The sequence below is a fragment of the Castor canadensis genome, chromosome 16 (genome assembly GCF_047511655.1).
Source record: "Castor canadensis chromosome 16, mCasCan1.hap1v2, whole genome shotgun sequence".
NCBI lineage: Eukaryota > Metazoa > Chordata > Mammalia > Rodentia > Castoridae > Castor > Castor canadensis.
The window spans coordinates 70,827,257-70,837,590 of record NC_133401.1 but is presented as its reverse complement, the minus strand read 5'-3'; the positions used below and the strand labels follow the sequence as shown (position 1 = coordinate 70,837,590).

Here is a 10,334-nt window from a genome sequence, read left to right as displayed (position 1 = left end):
AACTCAGGACACTGTGCTTGCTAGATGTCTGCTCTACCACTTAAGCCCTACCCTAGTGTGGTGAGAGGTTCTAGAGCTGGCTTCTCAGCTTGGCCATCAAGGAAACTCCTGGATGTAGTAACGGCATGCTGCCTCCAATAAAGGTCTCTCCTCATCTTGCTTGTGTCTGATAATAGCATCACCATATACAATTTACCTGTATTAATTGTGTTCCACATATTCTACGTTGTATAATGTTTTGACACCTTAAAGGGCTAATTGGTTGTAGAGTTACTACTTTTCCTTGACAACCTAATTCCCATGATAATAAATGACTCTCCTTTTAGCATGCCTTTCATGAGCAAACAAACAAATCTTAAGTCCATTCCTCTAGCTATCTCCTTTATCCAACTCCTACAAGCAAAGACAACATTTCTCTTTCTGAACATAGGGTCTGATACCAGACAAAAAGAAACTACTACCATATTAGTGCATTTTGAGTTGCTACAGCAAATATCTGAAGGTGGATAACTCATAAAATAAAAAGGTTTATTTGGATGGATGGTCCCAATAGCATGGCTCTGACATCCTGACAAGGTTCCCCCGGCTGTGTCACAACATGGCACAATAACAGAAGGGAAAACAGCTACATGTAGAAGGGGCCAAATGCACATGGTGGCTTCAATTTATAACAACCTGCTCTAACAAGAACATGATAGCAAAATCCAGTCTAAGGGTGGTGCATACATGACCTAATTACCTTCTTCTAGTCCCCACCTCTTAAAAGTTTCACCATCCTGATACAACCACACAAGAAACCAAGACTCCCATACATGAAACTCTGGGCAACAAACCATAACACAGCCCAAATGGACCAAGACACCGAAAAACCCAGCATTGCTTACATTATATTGACTTGGTGATACTTCTTAATACAAAGCTAATCACACCACTTTCTATTTTTAAAACTTATTAGACAGTCTCCATAAGCTTCAATATAAAGTTTGAATGGATGGTATTAGCACTCAAGAGGTTTTATGTGTACCCTTCTAGTCTTTTTCTCCTGAACTTCCATTATATGAAGCTTGTATTATACCCATAGAATTTATTTACTGTTTTCCAATTACATGCTATTGTTTCATTCCTTCATGTAATCACCCATGGTGACTCTTGTGCCTAATTATAGTTTCTTCTTAGTCACAAAGATCAGCTCAGGCATTCCCTCTTCTGGAATTTCCCCAGACCAGGTTATTGTGTATAGGACCCTCTGTGCTTCAGAAGTCAGCACACACCTCTTTCAAGCACTTAGTCTTTTTTACTAAAGGCATGTTTTCATATTACTGCTCATATCCACTCTAGTCTGTAAGCTCTGAGAGGTCAGGGACCTTCACCCACATCTGGAATGTCAATGTGAGGTCCCATTTACTTCTGCCTTTTGAGTCAGGTGCTTTTCTCAGACACTTTTCAGAGTCATTTTATTTCTTAATATAAATATTTAAGTGCAAACATTTCAGAGAACTGACTTACATGAAGGTTTTGGAATCTAGCATCATTTTTCATTTTTGTAAAATCACCAGACCTTTTAAAGAGCTCTTTTACTTTTATAAAGAAATAGGGCAGAAAATCCAGTTTCCCAAATGCCCCTCCTCCACAGTTATACCTGTTATCAATATATTGCATTTGTGTGGTACATTAAATAGAGTTGATGAACCAATATTGATTTATTCTATTAACTAAAGTCACCCTTTGTGTAGTATAATTCTATGGGTTTTGACAAATTTCTAATGTCATGAATTCAGTATTACAATCTTACACAGAATAGTTTTGCTGAAAAACTTTCCGGCTTTATCCATTTATCACTATTCCTCTCTAAATCCCCACACCAAGCTCTTGGCTATTTGTGAGTTTTTAAATCTCCATATCTCTATGGTTTTCCCTTCTAGACGTTATATAGTTGGAACCATGCTATATATAGCATTTGCACACTGGAAACTTTCCCTGAGCAGTTTGCATTCAAGGTTCTTGCATGTATTTTTGTAGCACGATAACTTGTGTTTTTTACATTGGTGAATATATTCCAAGATGTGAATTTACCATACTTTTTTCATTCCTTTATTGAAGGACATATTGGTTGCTCCAACTTTTGACAGTTGTAAATAAATCAGCTATAACATTTGTGTGTATGTATTTTAAACTTATTTGGGTAAATATCAAAGAGAATGATTGCTGAATCATATGGCATGTTTAGCTTTGCATGAAATGGCCAAACTGTCTTCCAAAGTGACTGTACCTTTTATTCCCACCAGCAGAGAATGAGAATTTTATTTCACCACATCCTTGCCAAATGTTGGCATTGCCAAGGCTCTAAACTTCAGCCAAATATAATATTTTTCATTCCTGTTTTATTCTAGCTTTTATTGTGATTTCTTTTAGACCCATGAATTTTTTTTAAATTAAAAGATTTAAAGTTATTAAAATTGAAAAATCAATGATTTCTTATTGTGTAGGGCTTCCTATTTTTAATTGCTTCTTTCCTTAATTTAATTGTAATAAAAGAATATGTTCTTTGTGGTAGTATCCGTAGAAGCATACTTTCTGATCTAGTAAATGGTCAATCATTGCAAGTTTCCTTGTGCTTACAAGGACAACCATCGCTAATCACGGATGTCCTGGCTTACCGTATTTAATGAATGACTAATAAAAGCATCTTCATCTTTTCCCTATGTGTGAACCTGCATTAGATTCTTTCCCAATACTGTGAATCTCTTAACATCAAGATACCTATCTGGTCTCATGGTCAGACTGTGAACTCAAGACATAAAAGCAATGGGGCAGGATTACCTCAGTAACCTCACAGAGTTCCACATTCTTGTTTAAGATCCCACTACCCTCTGTCTGGATGACCTCTCCTTTAGGACTAGATCTCTGCCCCTACCCTCACAAACATCTCCCTGCCAGAAAATAACCTTGCATCTGACGTTTCTCTTCCACCACTCATGGTACAGAACTAAAACAGGACAAAGTCCCCTCTCAGTGTGCACCACCCTATTTCTACTTTCATTTCCTGGTTTGAGATACACATTTATTGCCTGCCAATAAATGCAAAGATTAAAAGTCCAGAGTCTTCATATTTCTAACACATGCAATCATGTTGATATGAGGGAGGCTATGAGAAGAACAAAACAATTTACCGTCAATTCCAAATGAGCCCCTCCATAACTCCTGATCCTGGGACAGCTAGCCTGGTTCCTCTGATCTCTAATTAAAGTATCCATCCATCTTGCTGTGTCTGGTTTTCATAACAAGAAATCATCCCTCTAGAACACATCCATTGCCCTTGTGCTCATGTTGCTTGTCAGTCTCCTAAAGCTGGGGTCAGGTAAGCTATCCAGGACAGCCTCTTACCCTTACTGTTGACTAACAGTTTGAGTTCTCTACTTGCTAGTGCAGAACAAAGAGGTAGTCATATCTGTGATGCTTATATTTCCCTGGCTTTTCTTAATCACAGCCTGGAAATTACCAATACCAAGGAGCTATGGCAGGAATAGGGCAGTGGGAAGGACTTAGGCATGGTAGATACAATGAGAGCAGCCTAGAAATTCTGTGAGTGGAATGTTGAAGAGGGGCTGTAGTAGTGGGGAGGGCACACACAAAGGATGCTGAGGTGAAGGTATTAGGTGTTTGTTCCTAATTGCATGTGTGGGGTTAGGCAAGGGAAATCTCTAGAATACCTAGACTTCTGAGATCAGTGCATAGATGGAAGAAGACACTGGTGCTTTTAAGAAAAAAACAGTGGTCAAACTTAGGGCATGCTGAGTTAGTAAGCCCTGTGATATGAAATCTGAGGGTGAAAAAGATCTCTAGATCTTTGACTAGATATCTGGCTAATTTGGGACAGAAATCCAACCTTATTTCTCCTTCCAATTACTATTTAATACAAAGCCTACTTCATAAGATATGGAGTAGTTGAACAAAAAAAAAATCAGAGGAATTTTGAGTAGGCACAGGTCTCTGGGCAGTCAGTGTTCAGCAGTATAAAGTTCAGATGAATCCTCATCTTCTCTCTATGCAGGACATATGTCTGTTTAGCTAAACAACAATAAGAAAGGGGGAACAAAGGCATTCAAACTTGCTCTAGCCGGGCACCAGTGGCTCACTCCTTTAATCCTAGCTACTTAGGAAGTGGATATCAGGAGGATCATGGTTTGATGCCAGCCAGGGAAAAATAACTGATGAGACCCTATCTTGAAAAACCCTTCACAAAAACAGGTCTGGTGGAGTGGCTCAAGGTGAAGGCCCTGAGTTCAAACCCCAGTACCAAAGGAAAAACAAAACTTGCTCTACATGACAATAGTGTGACTATAATTTATAAAAACCTACTACATATTTTATGAATGACTGGAGGAGAGGAACTTGAAGTCTACAAATGCAAAGTAATTATAAGGAAAGGGAAATGTGAATTACTCTGATGTTTGTCAGTATACTTGTATACATGCATCAAATAACCACACAGCAAATTACAAATATGTACAGTTAAAATACTAAAAATAATTTTAAAACATGGACTTTTTACTAGCATAATTAATTATATAAATGAAGGATTTCATTACATTTTCATCCATGATTATAACAGACTTTGATCATACTTACCACCTCCATGCTCTTCCTCCTCCCACCACATCCTTACCAGTTCCTCTTTTTATTTTCACGTGCTTCTCTCCCCAGTTCCACATATGAGAGAAAACATTTGTTATTTGTCTTTCTGGTTTATTTCTTTTAGCATGACAATTTCTAGTTCCATCTATTTTCCTGACAATAATATAATCTCATATTTCTTTATAGCTAAATACAACTCCATTGTGAATATATATCACATTTCTTTATTCTTTCATCTGTTGACAGGCACCTAGGCTGATTCCATAACTTTAAAAACATACACTCTGTTTTCACAACAAAATCTATGCATTTCTTTGCAGGGGAAATACTGAGGTTTGGACTCAGGGGCTTGTGCTTTTGCTAGGCAGGTATTATAACACTTGAGCCATGTCCACAGGTGCTTGCCATTTAAGCTGTGTCCCCAGCCCATTTTTGCTTTTAATTGTTTTGGGGGTTATGGTCTCACACTTTTTGCCCAGGCCAGCCCTATACTTTGTCTTCCTAGCTATACCACTCAAATGGATGAGATTACAGTTAGATATCAGCTTTCTGGTTTGTTGGCTGAAATATGTCTTGTTTTCTATTCCTCCTAACCCCCTGGGTAGCCTCAAACCACAATCTTCCCAGTCTATACTTCTTGAGTAACTGGTATTACAGGCCTGCTCCATCACACCAACTATACAAGTACTCTTAAGAGAACCTCTAATTAAGTCCATTCTCATCCATTTCCTGATGAGTTGCTTTGCCTCCTTTCTGGTTTCAGGAGAGGCAGCAGGGAATCCTGAAAATGACACAGAAGCAAGAAAACTTCATTTTTTAACTTTCCCCTTTCCTCTGCTTATGAGCTTTGTGGCTTATAACTTCTTCAAGTGTCAGTTTGCTTGTTCTGACATGGAGTTAGTATCACATTCCTGACAGGACTATCAGAAAACTGCATGAGTTTGTGCATGAAAAGCACATAGTGTACAACTCCCTTGGTGTACAGTGTGTCCATCACCATTTTTCCTCAGTGCTCCCCAGTAGAAGGAAAAGTGAAGAGTGGAAGTTTCTGCTACAGGCAAGGCAAATGACAGCAACAAAGACTGACCAGAGAAATAGAGACATTCTGAAATATTTTCCCTTAGCTCAGGAGCCCCTCACAACCCTGCAGGCAGCACTAACAGCATTCCAGCTTCCCCCAAGCAGATCCAGTGACAAGAGCTGGTTTGCAGGCGGTTTGTTTAGGAGATGATTCTGAGAAACAAAATGAGTGGTTGGGAGAGTGAAGTCTGAAACCATGGAGGGTGTGCTAATGAGCCACAACTGGGACTCAGGCCCACTGGGAAACTTTTGGGGAACCTTTATAGGATTTTAGCATTTAGTGGTTTAGCATCATCTCAATCAGAATGAGAAGAGTTTGAACTTCATCTGCTGCTTCCCATTCATCATAGGGATGCCCCCAGGGTTATTAAAATCTCAGGATTTCTGAGTTGCCTTACCCCTGGGATCATTAAATTCCAAATGGGAGAGGAGGCCTTAGCAGAGGGGAGAGGCCAGTTTCCTAGGGTGGAGCCATCAGCAACTGTGGAGTGTACCCATCCTACTGTGGGTTACACAGAGACTGAGTGCATGGTAAGGGGCAGGGCCTTAACCTCTGCTATTCCAGATTAGTTGGTCAGAGACCATGCTACAAAGCCACAGTTCATCTAATAACAGTCTCCTTCAAGAATGTGTGAACTTCGATAAGACATGCTTAAATTAAGAAATACTTGTGCTAAAATAAAAAATTTTTCACTTATTTGGGAACTCACACATAAAACCTGTTTTGCCTCCTATTCATATACACCCTCCCACACACACTTAAATGAAAAAATTGGTAAATGAATGTTTCTAAATTAATCAAGAGAACATGTCCCCAGTCAAAGGGGTTGTGTTCACAGAAGTTGAAGGAAGGAGACTCTATAATATGTTGTCTTTCTAAATAGGTAACTATTACACAGCAGTAAGTGTGATTTATATCAGGAAAGTTACCTGAAATGATCATCAAACAGATGAGCAAATGAGAAGGGAAAATGGTGCTCATCATTCACACATGTAGCCCTTGTTTGTGAAGCTTGTGGTCTGTGCTACACATGGGATGCAATTCTGTGCAAAACAGCCCCTGTCCACATAGCTGAGAGAAAAATTTCTAGAAAACAAATCAATTTTAAATCCTTGTAACCAGATGATAAAAAGTTTTAAAATGAAGGTGAAGGACAACATGTATATGAGGACTAAGAAAATATGAAGAAAATGAAGGTAAGACTTGTCAGTGAAGTGTCAAATCAAGTACTATTGAATGCCAGAATCACAACGTGGAAAAAATACTGTTTAAGTGTAAAAAGTACATGCTATACAAAGATTATGCCACAGTATAAATGTACTAAGAAGAAAGCTCTAAAATAAAAACTGGAAAATCTCCTTCTCACAGTGTCATAGTGCATCTTTCATATTTTGACAGACCAAGTAAATAAAACAAGGAAGCACAAATACAAGGTTAGACTGATGGTCAAAGTGTGTGCATTCTCCCATTGAAACAAAATTTAATCACATGTATGAAGGAAAGAAACTGGCCCAACCTGAAGATTTATGGTCATACCCATTCCCCATGGGTCATTGCAAAAGGGGCAGTCCTTTATTTTTAGTTAAAAATTGGAAAGGGGCTGTTGTAAGTTTTAGTGAAGCAGACAGGCAGAAGGGAGAGAATGTGGGTATAAAATGTCCTCTAGTCAGCAGGTCTGCATTTGGAAAGTGTCTTTCATTTGTGTGGGTAACATACTTAGTGTCCCTGAAACAGTTTTTTACCTTGAAAATGAGAATATTAATAATATACATCTTTTTGGATGTTTGGGAGGGCTGAGTGAAGTACCTGATGAAGATATGTCAAGTGTAAGGAGACATGAGTCATAGCTATGAGTCCCTTGGTTTAGTAGGGACATTGTAATAAGTGTTCCACCCCCTTGCACTCCAGGTCTGAGTAGGATATATTGATAAGGGAATTTCTGTTATGTGTCATCAGTTATTTGGGTTATTTTTCTTCCCACAGGGCAGTGGCAGGTGGTTGGGCCTGACAAGCCCATCCAGGTCTTGGTGGGAGAGGACGTAATAGTCCCCTGCTTCATCTCGCCTGAGATAAATGCAGAGGCCATGGAAGTGAGGTTCTTCAAGGAAGAGCTGAGTGCTGTGGTCCACCTCTTCTGGGATGGGAAAGATCAGAAGTATATGCAGATGCCAGTCTTTCAAGGGAGAACAAATTTGGTGAAGGACTTCATCATGAATGGGCATGTGTTCCTGAGGCTGAAGAAAGTCACTCTTTCAGATACTGGCCTATACGGGTGCTGGTTTGGCTCACAGACATATAGCCAGGAGGCTACCTGGGAGCTACAGGTGTCAGGTTTGTTGCTTATTTCAGAGAACTCACAATTGAGTTATCTTATAGAATTATCCTAGACTTTACAGTTTTTTGAGTGAAATTTTTTTCCATCTTCGATCATTTACTTAGCAAACAGTACCCTACATGATCATTTTGTTATGTCTTATGTGTATAGTTCTGTCATTTTATCACATGCATCGTTTCATGTCAAAACATTGTATTGTCCCATCACCACAAAGATGTCTCTCTGCTGCCTCACTCCCCCAACCCGCTTTTTTGGCAGCACTGAGGTTTGAACTCAGGGCCTCAACACCCGCTAGCCAGGCACTCTACCACTTGAGCCACTCCCTCTGATAGTCACATCCATTCTCCTCCTTGCCACTGCTATCCCCACTCCTAGAAATCACTAGTCTGCTCTCCATCACTGTAATTTTGACAATTCAAGCATGTTACTTAATAATGGAATATAGCATGTGATTTTTTGAGATAGTCTTTTTCATTCAAAATAATGACTTTGAGAGCCATCCAAGTTGTTGCTTGTATCATTAGTTCACTCCTTTTTATTGCTGAGTAGAATCATGCATAGGTTTTTACGTGGATATAAGTTTTCATTTCTCTCAGATAAATTCCCAGAAGTGTGATTTCTGGGATGTATGTTAAGGATATGTTTAAGAGTCTTTTTCCTTTTAGTTAATATAGTCTTAGTTGGTTTAGGTTGCTATAATGAAATAGACTGGGTAGGCAATAAAGAACAGAAATTTATTTTTTACAGCTCTAGAGACTAGAAATCCAAGATTAGATGTGGTATGGTTGGGATCTGGTAAGGGCCCTCATCCATTGCAACCTGCTGACTTTTCAATGTAATGTTATATGGCACAAAAAAGGCACAAGAACTCCCTGGAATTCTCCTTAATGATGGCATCAACTTCATGACCCACTTATCCTCCCAATTTATAATTTTATATTTCCCCTTCCAGTTTAGATGTCTTTTGTATCTTTTCATCGTTAATTTCTCTGGATGGAAATTCCAGTACACTGTTGAACAGAAGTGTCAAGTTCATCTTTGAGGTTTTCCTTTTCTTAGAGGAAAAAATTATATTCCTTTCCCATTGAGTATGATGTTCACAGATTAATAAGGACTTAATTATGTTAAGGAAGTTTCCTTCTATTCTTAGTTTGTTGAGTATTTTTATGATGAGAATACTAGTTGAAATAATTATGTGTTTTCTTCCTTTATTCTGTTAATTTGTCGTATTACATTACATTTAATCAAATAGTTGTTAATGAACAGCTATACATGTTCAATTATTTTATTCTCTAACTTTTTGATATGTTGGATGACATAAATTACTTTTTGCCCATTGTATTACCTTTCATACCTAGGATAAATTGCAGTTAGTCATGGTACATAATTCTTTATATACACTACTTGAATTGATTTAATAATATTTTTGAAAGACTGGCCTTTGAAAGTGAGTTAGAAAACTGTTACTTCTCTTCTATTTGCTAAATGTTTTCAAGTACTTGTTAGTGAAACCTTCTTGGATTTATAATTTATTATGAAATTATAAATTATAAATTAAGCAATTTTCAATGGCTATAAAAATATGCTGAATACATATTTCATTATAATTAAGTTTTTGTAGTTTGTGGTTTAAGGCTTCAGTGTATTTCTTCCAAGTTTTCAGGTGTATATGTATACCTTTATCTACCTTGTTCATTGTATACCTTTATCTTTTTAATGGCTGCATGATCTGTAGTGATGTCTCCTGTTTAATCTGATGTTGGTGATATGCTCATTCTTTCTTTTGATTTTTGTCAGGATTGCCAGATTTTCTTTACCAATTTTCTTTATTTCAAGAACCAGACTTTTTATTTCACTGATTTCCTCCATTATTTTCCTATTTTAAATTTTATTAATCTCTGCTGTTATCTTTATTACTTTCTTCTGTCTTCTTCTTTTCTTGTTTATTGATGTAGGAAATGAAAATATTGCTTTGAAAAACTTCTCACTTTTCTAATAAAAACATTTAGTGTTATAAATCTCCCAACCAGTACTGCTTTACCTACACCCACTTTTTTTTTGTTTTGGGTAGTTAGCTTAGAATTGTTCTCCCTATTTATATGAAAAATGCAATTTGATAGGGCATATATTTAATCTGTATATTGTTTTTGGTACTATGAGCATTTTAACAATCTTGATTCTTCCATTCTGTGAACATGTGATATCTTTACATTAATTGCTGTCTTCTATTTCTTTGATCACTCGTTTATTGTTTTCAGTGTATATCTTTCATCTCCTTGGTAA

The 10,334-nt window shown here is 37.6% G+C and overlaps 1 pseudogene; it reads left to right on the top strand.

The window, feature by feature from the left end:
• The first annotated feature begins 2,643 nt into the window (after positions 1-2,643).
• LOC109678580 (butyrophilin-like protein 8) overlaps positions 2,644-10,334 on the top strand; it is a 479,331-nt pseudogene continuing 471,640 nt past the window's right edge.